This window comes from Canis lupus, chromosome 19 (assembly GCF_003254725.2).
Source record: "Canis lupus dingo isolate Sandy chromosome 19, ASM325472v2, whole genome shotgun sequence".
NCBI classification, from domain to species: domain Eukaryota; kingdom Metazoa; phylum Chordata; class Mammalia; order Carnivora; family Canidae; genus Canis; species Canis lupus.
The window spans coordinates 42,375,803-42,393,561 of record NC_064261.1 but is presented as its reverse complement, the minus strand read 5'-3'; the positions used below and the strand labels follow the sequence as shown (position 1 = coordinate 42,393,561).

The following is a 17,759-nucleotide window of genomic DNA, read 5'->3' as shown; positions in this document are numbered from 1 at the left end:
AATTTACTAACCCAGCAAAACCATAATACTGTTTCAAAGACAATAATTATGACAAATCACAAAAGCTACACTTTACCCTTAATTAGATTTCTATCTCATTGCTAAAGGTGATAAGGAATCCTGGAAGGTGCTTGTAAATACATCATAGTTTTAATAAATTTATTCGGTAAAACACTTGTTTCTAATTTTTCTGATGCACTTTTAAATGCATGATTCTAATTTTCTTTTCCACATTTTAGACAGAAATATGACTCTTAACTTTCTCTTAATTTTATTTTGTATTTTTTAAAGATTTTATTTATTTATTTGAGAGAAAGAGAGCATGAGCAGTGGGGATGGGCAGAGGGGCAGAAAGAGAGAGAGAAGCAGACTCCCTGTTGAGCAGAGAACCTGACATGGGGTTCGATCCCAGGACCCTGGGATCATGACCTGAGCTGAAGGCAGATGCTTAACCGACTGAACCACCCAGGCACCCCGTTCTTTTCATTTTAACCTGTCATGGGAGCTTTTTAAAAGTCCTTTTCTAATTTATTATATCAAATACAAACAAATGTTCAAGGTTAAAACAATTTGATGCTGACAGAAATCAGATACTATGCATTGTTTAATATACAGCCTAATATTATGTCATATATAGCAGCTTGCATTTATGTCTATTTAAAGCAGCACTAAGTGCACTAGTAATATCATGTGATTTATATTTTCATGTGTATAGAAAACCTACAATTTTATATACTTAAGGCTTAAGTATGGGTTACAAACTGCAAATGTTCTCCATTGAAAATCATATTATATTAATAAAATAAATATTTCTGTCTTATTCTTAAAGATGCACATTAGTTTTAAATCTAATCTCTTGCCCACAGAATTGATGTAGCTTCATTTTTATTTAATAAGCAGTTTCTTTAAAAAATTCTACCATTTTTTCAGTGCTCTGCTGAATTCTGATAAGCAGATATTTCAGCTTTGAGTATTATTTTAACTAGTCTGCTGCCTTCCCATTTCCTCTACTCACAGCTCCCCCACAAAAATACATCAAGACGTGGTTTTTTGTTTTTACAAATGCCAGCCTCCAGCACTAAGGTTAAAGAATGAAGTTGGCTCTTTTTAGGATATTAATAGCTCTAACTTTCCTTTCGAACACTCATACTTCTCAAATATCCTTGAGCACAGCAGATTTAAATTGGGCAAAACTCAACTGATCCAGTACTGAACTCAGTCTCACATTCTAGTGGCAAAAGAACAGCATGAAAAAGAATTTGAGAGGACCCAGTACAAATTACTTACCATTTGCTTTTTGAAACAGGGATCACAAAACTGTGATCTATAAGCCACATTGGCTCACCAACTGCTTTTGTAAATAAAGTTGTTTTCTGGTTTGGGGTGGTTTTTTTGTTTGTTTGTTTTCTTTTGTTTCTTATCATAGCCATGCCCATTTGTCTACATAGTGTCCATGGTGGCTTTTTTGCTGCATCAAAGTTGAGTAGTGCTGATAGACTCTCTAAAGTTTACAACATTTGCTACCAAGTCTTGGTAACATTTGCTACCAAGCTCTTTACAGAAAAAAGTAAAAAAAAAAAAAAAAAAAAAAAAAAAAAGTAATAATAAGTACCTATCCCTGGCTTAAAACAAGTATAGTAGTATATACACTGATATTATGTGAATAATAATATTCGATGAATTTATAACCAACTGATTAATTTTATAAGCTTACCTTGATGGTATGATTCAAGCCAGACCACAGCCAGTGAACTGTCATAATAGAAGTAAAGTATAGAAGCAATGTCAATATGTCTGCTTTAGGAATTTTCATACAGGTGGAAGAGTAGTGCAAATATATCTTAAAGCTTCACTTAGAAAAATATAAATATGTGTTATATGCTGAAGGATTAACTATTCATGAACTAAATGGTGGTAATATAATGGCAATTAATGATTACAAAGCAAAAGTAGCCATTGAAAGCCATCACTAAGGCAAGACAATATTGATACCACCCTACTAATATCTAAAAGACCATTCCACCTTGACACATGCATCTGTGCCCAGAAACTTTGCAACAGGGCTTTGAGTAGAGTCTTGAATTCTGGGTGTCAGCAAATACTAGCAATGCAGTAGTTTTAAATTGAGAGATGTTGGTAACTCTTACTAACATTCTGTGTTGGTTACTGGTAGGTGACCATTAGTCACTTATGAAAGCAGAAGTCTTTTGAATTATGAATTTAGTTGCCTCTAAAGATCCAAAAGGACTTGTCCAAAGTCCATAGTTGTTGTGTACTAGCATCCCAATCAAGACAGCTTGACTTACTAGCCCTCAGCGTGCCAGTTGGCTAACCTCAGCAGCATATTTGAGGAAAGACTACAGGAGATCATCCATGATAGGGAAAAATAGACAGACTACTTCAAACTCCTCCTCTGTGATTCTCAGTCATCCCTGTTCATCAAGCCAAGAGAACAGTCTGAGATAAGGAATGAACCTAAACAATACTTTTAACATATTTTCTTTTATTGTGTTTCTTTGTAGCGTAAACTCCAAAGAGCCGAAATCTCTACAAGCCCAGAATGCAAAAGTTATAAGGTTGGGGGCACCCGGGTGGCTCAGTGGTTGAGCATCTGCCTCTGGCTCAGGGTGTGATCCTGGAGTATCGGGATCGAGTCCCACATCGGGCTCCCCACAGGGAGCCTGCTTCTCCCTCTGCCTATGTCTCTGTGTCTCTCTGTGTGTGTCTCTCATGAATAAATAAATAAAATCTTAAAAAAAATGTTTAGAAAAAATTATAAGGTTGTTTGATCCTGCCCTAGTATTTTCCGGATGAGTATCCAAGCCAACAGAAAAGTGGTCTCCTCAACCACAGGTCTCCTGACTCACAGGCTAACTGTTCTTTCTGTTACCAGTGGCACAGTCTTCCAAACAGCTTAGATTACTCAGCACACAGAGAGCAATACTGGCTTTGAGATCCAGCAGGGAGCTCCCTGCTACCCCATTCTCTCTGTCCACCATTGTTCTCCCTTCCCATCTCATTAAACTCAAACTGTTCCAAAATCCAATGAGCCTTGGTCTGTAAAATTCTTTCAGAAGCTCAGCTACAATCTTTTCCTTTGTATTGAGACACTGTGGGCTTTACACTTTGTGTGTCAACTAAAATTATATCTATTTTTGGATTTATTTTCTCACAAAAATTTAGAGTATTTTTTCATTTGGTTTCAGTTCTTCTAAGAAATAGATTCTTATTCTTAAATCCTCTGGTTGATGTTTGATGGCAAAGGCACCTTTGTCTCATGCATTATGTCATGAAGGTTATCTAGAAGGGGCTATGTACATGCCATTGCCTTCAGATGGAGTGCTGCAGATGGAAGGAGGGTGCTCAGGGGGAGAAGAGAAATGAAAAGCTGGATCACACTGTGTATTTCATTAGTATTTTGTAGAAAGATTATGGTTCAGTGGGTTGAGAATATCACATTCATCTATTTTCCTAAATGGTGAATAAATTCAAAGCCTATGCTTAAACTAACTTCAATTTTATGAATATAATTTGAAAGCCCTCTATGTGCACACGGCAGCATATACTTGCACCGCCCTGGATTGAATACATAAAGCAGGAACTCATTTGTGGAAAGCAGCACAAGGTAGTGAACATAACACTGGCCTCACAGACAGAAAACCAGAACTCTAAAGCATGCCTGCCACCACCTGGCTTTAAGACCCTTAGCAAGTCACTTGACTCACCTTGGACTCAGGGTTCTCATTTTTAAGATGAGATAAGTGATTAAAGATAGCCACAATCGACTCTTTCCAACACTAACATTATAGAAATCTGCAAATTATCTGAAAGTCTGTCTTTGCCCTGAAAAAAAAATCCGACTTGACCAAAACAAAACCAGGCAGTGCCTGCTGCTAATATTCCCAGAATCACTGAAATGATACCAGAGAGTCTGAGAAGATAATGAAATTTGTTTCGGGCTAGTGAGGGTCAACGTGAGCCTACTGAGTAGGTAAGTATAATTGAGCAATCACCTTCGAAGCACGAGTAGCCATTTCGATACTGAAACCATATAACTAAGAAGGGAAATCTCTTTTGCTCAGAGCTTCTATTTCAGAAACCAGATAATATTTTAGTAAGATGATCACCTGAATTTCTACTACAATCTTAAGAATCCCCATATGTTCTTTAAAAAAAAAAATAAGATTTTTTTTTTATTTCTTTGAGAGAGCGAGCACAAGCAGGGGCGAGGGGTACAGCACAGAAGGAGAGGGAGAAGCAGGCTCTCCACTGAGCAGGGACCCCCACACAGGACTTGATCCCAGAACCCTGGGATCCTGTCCTGGCCCAAAGGCAGACACTTAACTGACTGAGCCACCCAGCTCCCTAGAATCCTACTACATTCTTAAATCAGAGTCTACATTCTCTCAATTCTCCACTTGGTATAGATGTATGAAGAGCAGCTGGTATAGAAGGGGTGCCTGGTCAAACCAGTAAAGAGCAGACACTCCATGAATATCTGTGGTAAACTGACTAGTGCCACCTCTTTAGAATTTGTGCTGTGGGTATTAAATTTTTGATCCACATCTTTTATTCTCATTCTTACTGTTTGGCTAGGAAATGTCCATGAACCCCAGTGTTGGTCTCGCTGTTGTTCAAGAATGAAGCTATGGGTGTGTTGGCAAGATGGCGGAGGAGTAGGGTCCCCAAGTCACCTGTCCCCACCAACTTACCTAGATAACTTTCAAATCATCCTGAAAACCTACGAATTCAACCTGAGATTCAAAGAGAGAACAGCTGGAACACTACAGAGAGAGGAGTTTGCACTTCTAACAAGGTAGGAAGGCGGAAGGAATGGAGCTATGGGAAATTTGTTCTTTTGTTCACATATTCATTCAAAAAGAAACCCCCACTGAAATGTGCCAGTCCATCATCAGTGCTACAATTAAGATATACAAGATACTGAAAAATCATGGGGGAAGATGCATTTGATTCTTCTTGATGTGGGCAGGAGGGCTTCACAGAGGAGATGACATGTTAGAGAAAGTCAAGGATTCTACACAAAGGGAATAGTGTAGAATTTACAAAGGCAAAGTGGGAACTACCTAAGTGAGTCACCTTTAAAGAGCTATTTGCATTTATCATTGCTGAAGCCTGGACGCCATGGTGGCAACCATGAGAGATGAGGCTGGACAAGAAAAGCCCCAGTCGGGAAGGTTCTAGAGATTATGCTAAAGAATTTGAATTCCATTTACCAAAAGGGAAAAGATTTCACAATCCAGTACGTGGTTTAGAAAGAACGTGGAGAGATGTGGAAATCAGATTACAAGAGAGACAACTGAAGGTATTACTTTATGTCATGTTTATAAAATCAAAAGAAACAGATTCTTTTTCCTGTCACAAAATGACTATGGAACAAGCATTGTCTTTCACTCAGTTTTGCCCAATAAAAAAAAATTACAGCCACAGGATTGGCTGCAGCCCACTTGCTACTATTGATTTTACCCCTATTAAGGATCCTTTGCAGGCTCCTCATTGCCAAGGATGCCCTGGGGGTGTAATGACTCCTGCATTAGTCAAAGGCCCAATCTGAGAAGAGGGAGGCAAGGGGACACCTTGCATTTTGACTCTTGGAGCTGAGATTCAGGAATAAATAAAGAGAAGATAAATAAGAATGAACCAGTTAAGAAAGGAGGAAATTGTCAGCATCTCTCCCCCATGCACACATTCAGCTACGGCTCTTTCCTCCTCCAGAGCATGCGCAGAAGAGGAAAGACTATTTTAATTCCCCCCCGGGGGCCATTGAATAGTGGAAATAGGCTTGGAACTAATAGCTAGGTGACATTGAACATGATCTGTATAATATGCTCCATCTCCACTTGGGATATATATTCTTGTGTTTGACTATAAAAGTGACTCTTTCTGCATTGAAAGATTTACCCTTTGGCCTCAGAAATATAAAAGTTCTAAGCATAGAAATAGGTCCTCTATATAACAGCGTATACTTTTTCTTGTAACAAAATATACCAAATGTAAGATTTACCATTTTAACCATTTTTAAGCATTCAGTTCATTGGCATTAAGTACATTCATGTTGCTGGGCAACCATCACCACCCTCCATCCCCAGATCTTTTCACCTTTCCAATTTGAAACTCTGAACTCATTAAACAGTAACACTCCATTCACCCATCTCCCCCAGTCCTAACAACCCCCATTCCATTTTCTCTCTCTGTGACTTTGACTACTTCAGGTGTCTCATATAAATGGAACCATGCACTACTAGTCGTTTTGTGGTTGGGTTACTTCATTTGGTGTAATGTCTTCAAGGTTCATCCATGTTGTTGCGTGTGTTAGAATTTCATTCTTTTTTAAGACTGAAGAACTTTTCATTATATGTGAGCCCTGTATAGCCGCATTTAGTTGTCCATTCATTAGTCAGTAGACACTTGGGTGGTTTATACCTTTTGGCTGTTATGAATAATGCTGCTATGAACATTGGTGTAAATAAGTATTCAAGCTTCTGCATTCTATTCGTCATTGCTTTCCAATTCACTTAAGTGGAATTTCTGGATCAGATGGTAATCCTATGCTTAATTTTTTGAGGAACTGCCACGCTGTTTTCTACAATTTCTGCACATTTTACATCCCCATCAGCAATGCACAAAAGTTCTACTTTCTCCACATCTTGTCAACACGTGTTATTTTCTGTGTTTTTATAAATAGCTGTCCTGATGGGTGTGAACTGTTATCTCACTGGGGTTTTGATTTGCATTTCCCTAGTGATGTTGTGCCTCATATTGTATGCTTTTGAGCCATCTGTATATCTTCTTTGGATAAATGTCTATTCAAGTACTTTGCCCATTTTAAAATATGGTTATTTGGGGTTTTTTTTGTTGTTGTTGTTGAGTGGTGGGAATTCTTTAACTATTCTGAATATAAATCCCTTATCAGATATACAATCTGTAAATGTTTTCTCCCAAGTCTTTTCCTTCTGTTGATAGTGTCCGTTAATACACCAAAGTTTTAAATTTTGATTAAGTACAATTTCTCTTTCTCTTTTGTTACTTATGCTTTGGTGTTGTATCCAAGAAATCATTGCCAAATGCAAAATCATGAAGCTTCCCCCTATGTTTTCTTCTAAGAGTTCTATAATTTAGTTCTTACAGTTAGGTCTTTGACACATTTGTAGTTAATTTTTGTATATGATGTAAGATAAGAGTCCAATTTCATTCTTTTGCATGTAGGTATCCAATTTTTCAAATGCCATTGGTTGAAAATGAATGGTCTTTTCTTCATTAAATGATCTTGGCACCCTTGGAGAAAATCTCTGATGACCTATACTTTTCTATGACTCCTAACTTGATGAAAGTAGCAGAGCAGCAATATTGCTTTTGCTTAGTTTATGCCTAACAATAAGAAAGTAAGTATGTCTCTGGTTAGCTATGGCCCACACCCTGAAAAATGTAGAATACTCATTGCCAGGAAGTAGGAAAGAGAGGATGGAATGATAGGAGAAAGGTTATTTGTCAAAAGATGTCACATGAAAGAAGAGTAAAATTCAGAGCAGAAGAACAAGATTACTTCCACACAACCCACCTCATTCTACTAATTATCAATTTGTCTTCAGGCTATGACTATTGTCTTGGATCTCATCTCCTAGACTATAAAATGGGGTTAAGTTGATTATGCTACAGCATTAATTGGGCTAAGGGTTCCTGGATATTCTGTAAGAAACAAAAAGCTCCCCAATTTTGATATTATTATTGTTGCTGATTTGTTGATGGTCTATATAAATTCTGCTATCTCGTTCATTATGCTTGTTTTCTTATCTATAAATCAGATACAATAATATTACCTTCTCCATAATGTGTGCCATGTAACTTAGACAAATAGTAAAATGCCTCTTTCATATGTGATTTGAAGAAGCATGTCTACTGCTACTCAATTTCAATTGCACTAATATTTATTGAGAATCTACCTTATGCCAGACATGGTGTCAACCGGCAGAAAAGCAAAGTGGCAAAAGCCAAAATACCTGTGAAATATACCTGCAGTATAATTTAATTTCTTTAGTTTACAAAAAAAGTTTTACTAGACTTTACTATATAAATAAATACCTTAATGTCTTCAAATTTTATAGAAAAAAAAAAAACATTATGGGAACCCTGGGTGGTTCAGTCAGTTAAGCATCTGCCTTCAGCTCAGTCATGATATCAGGGTCCTGGGATCGAGCCCCACATTGGACTTCCTGCTCAACAGAGAGTCTGCTTCTCCCTCTCCCTCTGCTCCTGCTCCTGCTTGTGCTCTCTCCCTCTCTCTTTCTCTCTCTCAAATAAATAAATAAAATCTGTTAAAAAATGAAAAGAAAGAAAACCATTATGTATATTCACAGATACATGCAAATATGCATTTGTAATTAATTGTGACTGATTTCAAACTTTTAATTCTGTATAGTTGTACCAATTCAGGTATTTGTAAATTTGTAGCTTTAAAAAAAAAAAAAAGAGGGCAGCTCGGGTGGCTCAGTGGTTTAGTGCTGCCTTCGGCCCAGGGCGTGTTCCTAGAGACCCAGAATCGAGTCCCCCATCAGGCTCCCTGCATGGAGCCTGCTTCTCCCTCTGCCTGTGTCTCTGCCTCTCTCTCTCTGTCTCTGTCTCTCATGAATAAATAAATAAAATCTTTAAAAAAAAAAAAGAATATCTGCCTATTGAAACAAGTTGTATTGACTTTTTTCTCTTCTGACAAAACAAAAGGTTCATTGATTTCTCTATAGTAGATATATGTAAATGTATTCTGTAAACTTAAAAAAATTTAAGCTTGAATTAACTGCAATGAAAGTGTATTTCCACTTCTACAGAATTTCTTTTTTCTTAAAATAGACTGGGAGGGAAGATTCCTTTCCTGGGGTTTACTTTGAAATCAATCAAATAGAGTATAAAAATCTAATGCTCTTCATAGAGAACAGTGTGACTACTGACAGCTGAACTGTATTTTTCCAAAGATTTTTTACAAACAATACAGACTGGGTGCTGTTTGTTCTTTTCCAACATGGGAAATCAGTCTTGAACCCGGGAATTCTCTCTAAATATCGGTGACTAACAACCATTGTTCTACTAGCCTAGGAAAGGACATAAAAGCATGACATTTTTTATTACTTTTAATATCCTTCACCTATCTGACTTTTCTTCTTCGGTCGAGATTCTATTTTTTGAGAAATCTTCCTTGACCCAGAATCATAATAGCCTTTGCCCGAAGACTAAGTATTTAATCTTTCTTCCACTTCTTTGACATTTATGCATTCTTGTCAAATCTTCACTCTCATTTCTTTATGTCTTTCTCCCCCACTAGACCAGAATCTTGTATTTATTTTTCATAGCCTCTGGCACACAGTAGGTACTAGATGTGCTTCCTAATGATCCTTTTATTCCAGGAGGCTCCAGCTGAGATAGAAGGAGAAGAGATAAGGCAAAGAGCAGCTAACAGAGCATGTAGATAGAAACATAGGTCCATTTATTCATTCAAGTGGTATTTATTAATATGATTTCTTCTAGTGTACCAGACACCATTACAGACATTGGAAATATGTGAGGGAACAGAACAACAAAGTCTCTGTTCTTTTTTTTTTTAAGATTTTATTTATTTATTCATGAGAAACACACAGAAAGAGGCAGAGGGAGAAGCAGGCTCCTCATAGCGGACCTGATATGGGACTCGATCTCAGCACCAGGGGATCAAGCCCTGAGCCAAAGGCAGACAGTCAACTGCTGAGCCACCCAGGCGCCCCCAAAGTCTCTGTTCTTAAAAGTTAACATTTTAGTGGAGAGAGATGCACTATAATATATGCATATATTTAGGCACACATACACACACATTTTAAGTGCTGATAAGTGCCAGGATGAGATCTATAGGGAGGTAGTATATTGTCAGTGCCTGCTTTGTATTATAAGACACTTGGAGGTTAGACTGAAAGCAGCAAGAGGAGAAGCAAAAAAGACCATTTAGGAGGCCACTGCCTCAGGAGACTGTCATCCAATGAGATGAATCAGACTAGAACAATGGAAATGGTAAGAAAAGGCCATATTTTGCATGTATTTTGATGATAAATTTAACAAGATTTTCTTATTGGATGTGAGATGTGAGAATAAGGTCAGAGTTGACCTTATGATTTTTGCCTGAGCAACTGGAAGGATAGAATTTCATGTACTAAGATGGTGAAGCCTAGGAAAGAAGATGGTTTGGGAAATAAAATTAAGATTTCTGGTGTTACGGACTGAATTGTGTCTCTCCAAAATATGGTGAAGCATTAACTCCCAGTATCTTACGGTGTGACTACATTTGGAGATAGAGACTTTTTTTAAAATTTTTATTTATTTATGATAGTCACAGAGAGAGAGAGAGAGAGAGAGAGAGAGAGAGGCAGAGACACAGGCAGAGGGAGAAGCAGGCTTCATGCACCGGGAGCCCAACGTGGGATTCGATGCCGGGTCTCCAGGATCGCGCCCTGGGCCAAAGGCAGGAGCTAAACCGCTGCGCCACCCAGGGATCCCTGAGATAGAGACTTTTAAGAGGCAAGTAAGATAAATTTGGTCATAAGGATGGGGCCCAACCCAATCTGACTGGTGTCCTTAAAGGAAGAAAAGAGACACCAAGGATAATATGCACAGAAAAAAAGTCCTGTGGGGACATAACACGAAGGCAGCTATCTATAAGCCAAGGAGAGGCCTGAGAAAACCAAAGCTGACAACACCTTGATCTTGGACTTGCAGCCTTGAGAACTATGAGAAAAGGCACTGCTATTGTTTAGGCCACGTAGCCTGTGAATTTTGTTATAGCAGCCCTAGCAGACTAGTACATCTGGATATATTGCCTCTAATAACTACTTGCAGTTGTTTAGAGGCTAAATGACTTCTGATGCTACCACATTTGTTCACTTGTTTAGTATTTATTCACATGTGCTTGCCTAACTCCCTGGAGGGCCACCCCTATCTATGACATGCCACAGGGAGAGCACAGATACAAAAGCTTCATCTTGTCAAGATGTCTTCCTCATCAGATACCGTGTATTTTCTCTTTTCCTTTTGAATTAGCTGGTTTCGATTTCTTGACCCTCCAGTTGGTAATCATTGTCCTTATCTTCATGGGGTATAGTTTTACAAGAGCATCACACATTTTCCCTGTTCCATTCTTTTAGATAGGTTGCAGGCAAAGTCTTAACACTGAATTCTGGACATCAGCACAAATATCTGGTAAACTTTGAAATCTCTGATTAAATGTCAAAGCTATTGCTCACCTATTGTGTTCTTAGTTATCTCCTGGTAAACGCACACACATACACACACACACAGGCTTTGATTCTTCTGTCTCCCTGTGTCACAATTTGAACTCATATTGGCCCCAGTATTTCTGGCCCCGCAGAAGGGTGTAAACTTTATCTCAAGCAGAAGTCTCACGATAGACATAGGAGGCAAGAAAGGGAGGACAGTATTAATTTTCTACCAAAGTAATTCAATTCTCCACCTCACTTAGCTTGTGCAAACCTGGCTTAAAGACCTGGTTTTTAGCAGCACCGTCAAGGCCATTCCTAGAAATTGGAGCATTTGCTAACCCAGAAGTAATGGTTTCATCCCGTGTGCCTCTTTCAGTATCGCATTCCAGAGAGTGCATAATTGCTTTGGTGAAATATCGCAAAATAATTTTATACTGCGATTAAAATATTTTCACAACTGTTGTCAAGGGAACAGTGTAAATAGATTTTTTACTGTGATCAACTAGATAACCCTGAAGCTTAATGATGTGTCCCTGGCTTAGAGCAGGTTAGCATGAAATTTAATTTGTGGTAATCTGCCTCAGACCAATGGAGGACAAACTAACCTCTAGCTAGAATTTACCCAGCTTCCAGCACATAATAACTCAAGGGTGGCATTTCTCTAGAATGATGCTTCCCTGTGCAAGGAGGCAGAAGGGGTTGTGTCCTCCCCATAGGAAATCATTCACCAAATCTTGTCAATTCTCCCTTTGTTATAACTCTCCCATTCACAGTTTCCCTTTACCAAGGCTGTCACCCTACCCGGGGCTCTTGTCATTTTAACTGTGGCTGAGGAAATGGCCTTCATCTTGGTTTACCTACCTTTCCCCATAGTTCCATCTATTCTGCTTATCGCCACCAGATGACTCTCCCTAAAGTATATATTTTACCATGAGATTTCTTCCTGAAAAACATTCAGTGACACCTTTAACCTGGCATTTGGAAACAGTGCATTTCCAGACTTCGCCTCAACGAGTCGTGTTTTTAGCTATTCTACTCTATCCTAAGTGCATATTGACAGTCTACTCAAAATGCAAGGATTTTAACTGTTTCTATGGTCTTTCTGCCATTGCCATGCCTCCCTCTAATGTTCTTTTCTTGCCAGTCTTTCTACTTATCTATAGGACAGTTAAAATTGCATCTTAAAGTTTTTCTAACCCAGGTCTTGGCTAAAAGTAAATTCATCTTCACCCTGACTATGTAAATCATCTTGAGCATTCAGATCACAATGAAGCATTTCTTCTACTACCTTCACCTTAACAAAATACATATATTTTAAGATGTTGATCTTTGTAATTTCAGCAGAATACCAGAAGTTTGTTATCTGGAGTAGGTGAAATAAATAAAGGTCAAAAATGCTGTATTGAAGCCAGAGATTTAATTAATGTTATTAAAATGAAATTTGAAACACTCTAATGGGAAGCGTCAGTCAGCATTTGCTTTCCACATAGGCTATTGAAGAATTGTCTTTGAGAAATCTGGCCAGACCCCAAGAAAAAAGTCTAGATATTCTGATTTGAAGATTCTCCAATGAAAGATGCTAATTAAATCAATATATAGCAAAGACTATGGTCAAAATACCCAACACATGGACACAAAACATGCAGCTTTCTATGACCCTCTCTTAAGTATAATGATTCAGTTGCCTAACATTTCAGGAGAACTCAACTATTAAAGACAGAGTCTAAACCAAAGAGAGAGAGGAAACTTGGAAAAAACAAAAGTATGAAACAGAAGAAAAATTCACATACAAATAATTATTTTTATTGTCCTCAGAGATAAGAAGATATTGCAATCATAAGAGGATACCATAAAAATAAAATTATTCAGAGACTAGATTGCAGCTTTTAGAAACTAAAAAATAACAGGCACCTGGATGGCTCAGTCAATTAAGCATCTGCCTTCTTCTCAGGTCATGATCCTGGAGTCTTGGGATCAAGTCCCATGTCTGGCTCCCTACTTAGTGGGCAGTCTGCTTCTCCCTCTCCCTTTACCCTTCCTCCCTGCTCACTCACTCTCTCTCTTTCTCAAATAAATAAATAAATTCTAAAAAAAATCTTCAGATGAAAAAAATTAAAACTGAGAAAAATACTTAGGAGATACTTTTGGGGAACTGTGGAAGGAAGGAAAGAAAAGAATAGAGAAAGAGAAATAGAAAGGAAGGAAGAAAAGATGGAAGGAAGAAAGGATGGAAGGAAAGAAGGAAGGAAGGAGGAAGGAAGGAAGGAAGGAAGGAAGGAAGGAAGGATGGAAGGAAGGAAGAAGTAAAAAGGAAAACACATTACCAGCACTCAAGACCTAATATTTGAATCACAGAGATTTCAGAAAGGGCAACAAATGAAAACAGAGTGCATCAATTGCATCTAAAAACTTATTAAGCTAATTTCCAGGAACCGAAGGATGTGGAAGGTAAAGTGGAGGTAAAGTGACTTACAGAAAGGAAGAGACCATCCTCATGTACACAAATGCTGCAGGCGGCACAAGAAATAAAAACAGGCACACACACAGTAGTTCATAATTATAACATTTCAGAACCTGGGGGTAAAGAAAAAATGCTCAAATCTTCAAGAAATAAAGATACATATCCTCTACAAAGAATTGAGCAACACTGCTGGAAGAGGTCATCAAAAAGACAGGACCGCAGGTCGACCAGTGAGCTGAACCTCGGCAGCAGAAGTCTCCTCACTCCCTCAGCTACCCACCTTGTGCTTGTGATTTGTGATCAACCGGCCTTCCGGGCTCCCAGAAGCTGCCCCAAGGACACAGCCTTCAGGTAATGCTGTGGTGATTGACCCTCTGCACAGTGTCAGGTGACTGAACCCAGTGAAGGGCTCTATGTAATCTTTTCTGATTTGGCAGGGGCAGGTGCAGAGATCTACCGTCCTAAAGCCATCCAAGGCAAGCCTCCTGAGCAAGTTCCCTTTGCTTATTAAAACTGCCACCACCAATCTGGAGTGGCCGGTCTCTTTCTTGGGTCTCTTCCTGTCCCTGGTGTCCAGGGGCCAGTTTCAGATGACACCTGGCAGCTGCTAGGCGGAGTTTGTGAACAAACAATGCACTGGAGGAGCGATGTCTTTGAAATTCTGAGAGAAAATAATTTCTAGTATTAAGCAAAACTGTCAGTTCAGTGTAAGGATGGTATAAAAAAAAGAGTTCTGGGGGGCACCCAGGTGGCTCAGTGGTTGAGCATCTGCCTTCAGCTCAGGGCGTGATCCCAGGGTCCTGGGATGGAGTCCTACATGGGGCTCCCCAGAGGGAGCCTGCTTCTCCTTCTGCCTGTGTCTCTGCCTCTCTCTCATGAATGAATGAATGAATGAATGAATAAATAAATAAATAAACAAACAAACAAACAAACAAATAAATAAATAAATAAAATCTTAAAAAAAAAAGGAAGAAGAAGAAGTTATGGGATGTGCAAAGTCTCAAAATGTATCTGTCAGGCTTTCTTTTTTAGGTCTGCTGGAGAAATCCAGGAAACAGGAACAGCGAATCCAGTAAGGAGAGAGAAGATTCCAGGACTACAGCACTACCCAAGGGAGGAGAGGAAACAGACAAGACTGGAGCAGGTAAAAAGGCTCAGGAAACAGCTCTTCAGAAAATGAAAATGACAGAATGTTGATGGTGACTGAATATACTGAATTGCTATTACACATCTGGGAGAGAATTTGGGAGTAAATTGATCTAGGCAAATGAAAAGCTAAACAAATACAAAATAACAGAAGAAGATAATCACCCCGGAGAAATAAAAGTTGATCAAGATGGGAAAAGTCATCATAATCAACTACAGCGCTCAGTCAGGAATCATATTTACATAATCATAATGATGTAAATCCTGCATATTAGAGTAATTATAACTATATTGGGAATCTATTGAAGGTAATAGAAGACAGAGGTGCGTGTGCATACACGTGTGTGTGAACGTTTGTGTGTGGCTGTGTAAGAGGTGTGACAAAATGTGCTACTTTCTCTTCTTCAGCAGTGAGAAGTGAATAGGTAATGGCTACAACAGAAAAATTAAGAGATTGCTCATTTAGCCCCAGAGCTATTCTTTTGACAGACAGATAAAAAGTTTTTTGTGTTTAAAGAGTGGGAAATATGGGAGATGTTTTGGGAGATTGCCAAAATGTTCTACAGAAAAAAGACATGTTCATGTATAATGTGGATAAAAATTAAAGCTAAGTTTGAAAATTCAATTATCCATACACACACACACACACACACACACGCACACACACGCACAAGAATGGAGAGCCTTCTGGGATCCCTGGGTGGCGCAGCGGTTTGGCGCCTGCCTTTGGCCCAGGGCGCGATCCTGGAGACCCGGGATCGAATCCCACGTCGGGCTCCCAGTGCATGGAGCCTGCCTCTCCCTCTGCCTATGTCTCTGCCTCTCTCTCTCTCTCTGTGTGACTATCATAAATAAATTATAAAAAAAAAAAAAAAAAAAAGAATGGAGAGCCTTCTGAGGGCAAACTGGATTAATTCCCAGCATTAGAACAGCTTGTCTCTACAGCTCTAGATCAATGCCCTATCAATTTGAAGTCGGAAAGTACCCTGAGCCCAAGACAGAAATGGCTTCTAGCCCCAGGCCTCAGGCTGCCCTCCGACAGGGGCGGAGTTCCTCAACCTCTAGGTGACAACACACTGATGTAGAAAGATCAATTAACCTGTGCGTCCTAGAGAACTTGTTAATATAATACATTAATTTGTGAATGATTTTCTTTCTTTCTAAATTATTGTAGATGCAAATTGATTCCCATTGCAGATGCAAGCTTTTGCACAATCTTTTATTCTATTATGTTTCCTGGGGTTGCAGAAAAATGTGTGCAATTACAGAAGTTATGGCAGTATATTGGCTTAAGCTGGAACTTACCTGATTAATGTTGCTACCCAAATATAAAGTAGTATGAAAAATCACCCATCATATGTGTTTTATCAATTTTTTAAAAATGTGAGTCTCTTTGATGTAATTAGGTGCATCAGTGTATGGGCATCAATTTTATTTGTTGCGAATGACAGAAATTGCTCAAACTAACTTAAAGCAGGATGCAGGAAAAGATATATTAACTCATGGAAGTTTGGAAGTCAGGGGGTGATACCTTCATGTATGGATGGATCCAGGGACACAGATTAGGTCATTATGACTCTTTATCTACATGCATAAGTTTTATCTGTATGTATCAGTGCCAATTCCAATTTCTGTCCTAAAAGAGACATATTGCTTCCATGCAGCTAAGATTGGTGGCAGTTAGATGATTCAGGTTTTCCTGACCTTAATTTAGTAGCTCTAATAAATTTCTTTTCTTTTTTTCTTCATGTGCTCATGGATGAATTTAAGTAAAGAATTCTCATTGATACGCATTAGTGATATGCCTACCACCTGGACCAATTGCTTTTTTCTGGGAGACGAATTTCAATTATTGACCAAGCCTACACTATATACATTCCTGTGGTATATACTAAAATTGACAGTCTCACCAAAATTGCATGGAGTGGGAGTAAAGCATTTCTTTAAAGGCATGGACTCCAATGCACCCTCAATTCTTTCACCTACTCCTTCACTGGTATATGACTATCATCACATCATTAGAACTAAATTTATTTTAAGGTTTTGATTTCTTTTTAAAATATAAATATCACCAAGACAGGAATCTTTTTAACCTACAGACATATAAACCCTCTGTTCCAATCAAAGTGCTAAGAGCAAGTTGATGGGTTGAAGGAGGAGCAATGATGATTTTTTATGGTCAATTCCAGAAAGTACATGAAATTATTAGGAGTAGAGACATTTTAAAAATTTGATTTTTTGCCTTGATTTCTGTTCTGCTTAGCTATGAAAGCAAGCAAATGGTCCCAAAACCTCAGGGACATACAATGACAATAACTTTGCTCTTATCTCTCATGGTTATGAGTGTTGATAGATATCTGTGGAAAGATACGGTATCTGTCATCCGGAGATACTCAGATGGTAGCTGTGGCTGGAGTAATTCAAAGCCCCCACACTTACATATCGAGCACTTGGCCTGGAAGAGCTGGCAACACGTCAGCAACTCTCTCTCCATGTAGCCTCTCCTGCCTATCAGATGCGGGCTTCTCCACAGGATGCAGGGTAGTTGGGGGTAATCACAGTTTTCACGTGGCATCTGACTTCTACTACCATGTGCATTCCAAGAGAGCCACGCAGAGCTATCATTTCTCTTAGAGGCGAGGCTTGGAACTGGTTTGGCATCACTGCTGCTATCAAAGCAGTCACAGACCAGCCATATTTAAGATGACTGAGGAACAGACTTCACCCGTTGATGGCAGAAGGGTCAGCACATACAGGGAAGGAAGGAATTGATGGCAGCCGTGCTGCTAGCTGCTACAACCACCATGTACTGGGATATTTTCTGGAAACAGCAAGAAGGAGGTTACTTCTTACCCACCTACAAGGTACAAAGGACTGCTCACAGTTCATTCACCCATTCTTCAGAG

The 17,759-nt window shown here is 38.9% G+C and overlaps 1 long non-coding RNA gene across 1 annotated transcript in view; it reads right to left on the bottom strand.

The window, feature by feature from the left end:
* Nucleotides 1-14,278, bottom strand: part of LOC118351520 (uncharacterized) — a 46,785-nt gene extending 32,507 nt beyond the window's left edge. The window contains exons 1-2 of the long non-coding RNA XR_004807077.2: nt 13,988-14,278; nt 1,715-1,752 (exon numbers count right to left, since the gene is read on the bottom strand). This is a non-coding gene — a long non-coding RNA (uncharacterized LOC118351520). The remainder of the gene's footprint in view (nt 1-1,714; nt 1,753-13,987) is intronic.
* Nucleotides 14,279-17,759: the final 3,481 nt, after the last annotated feature.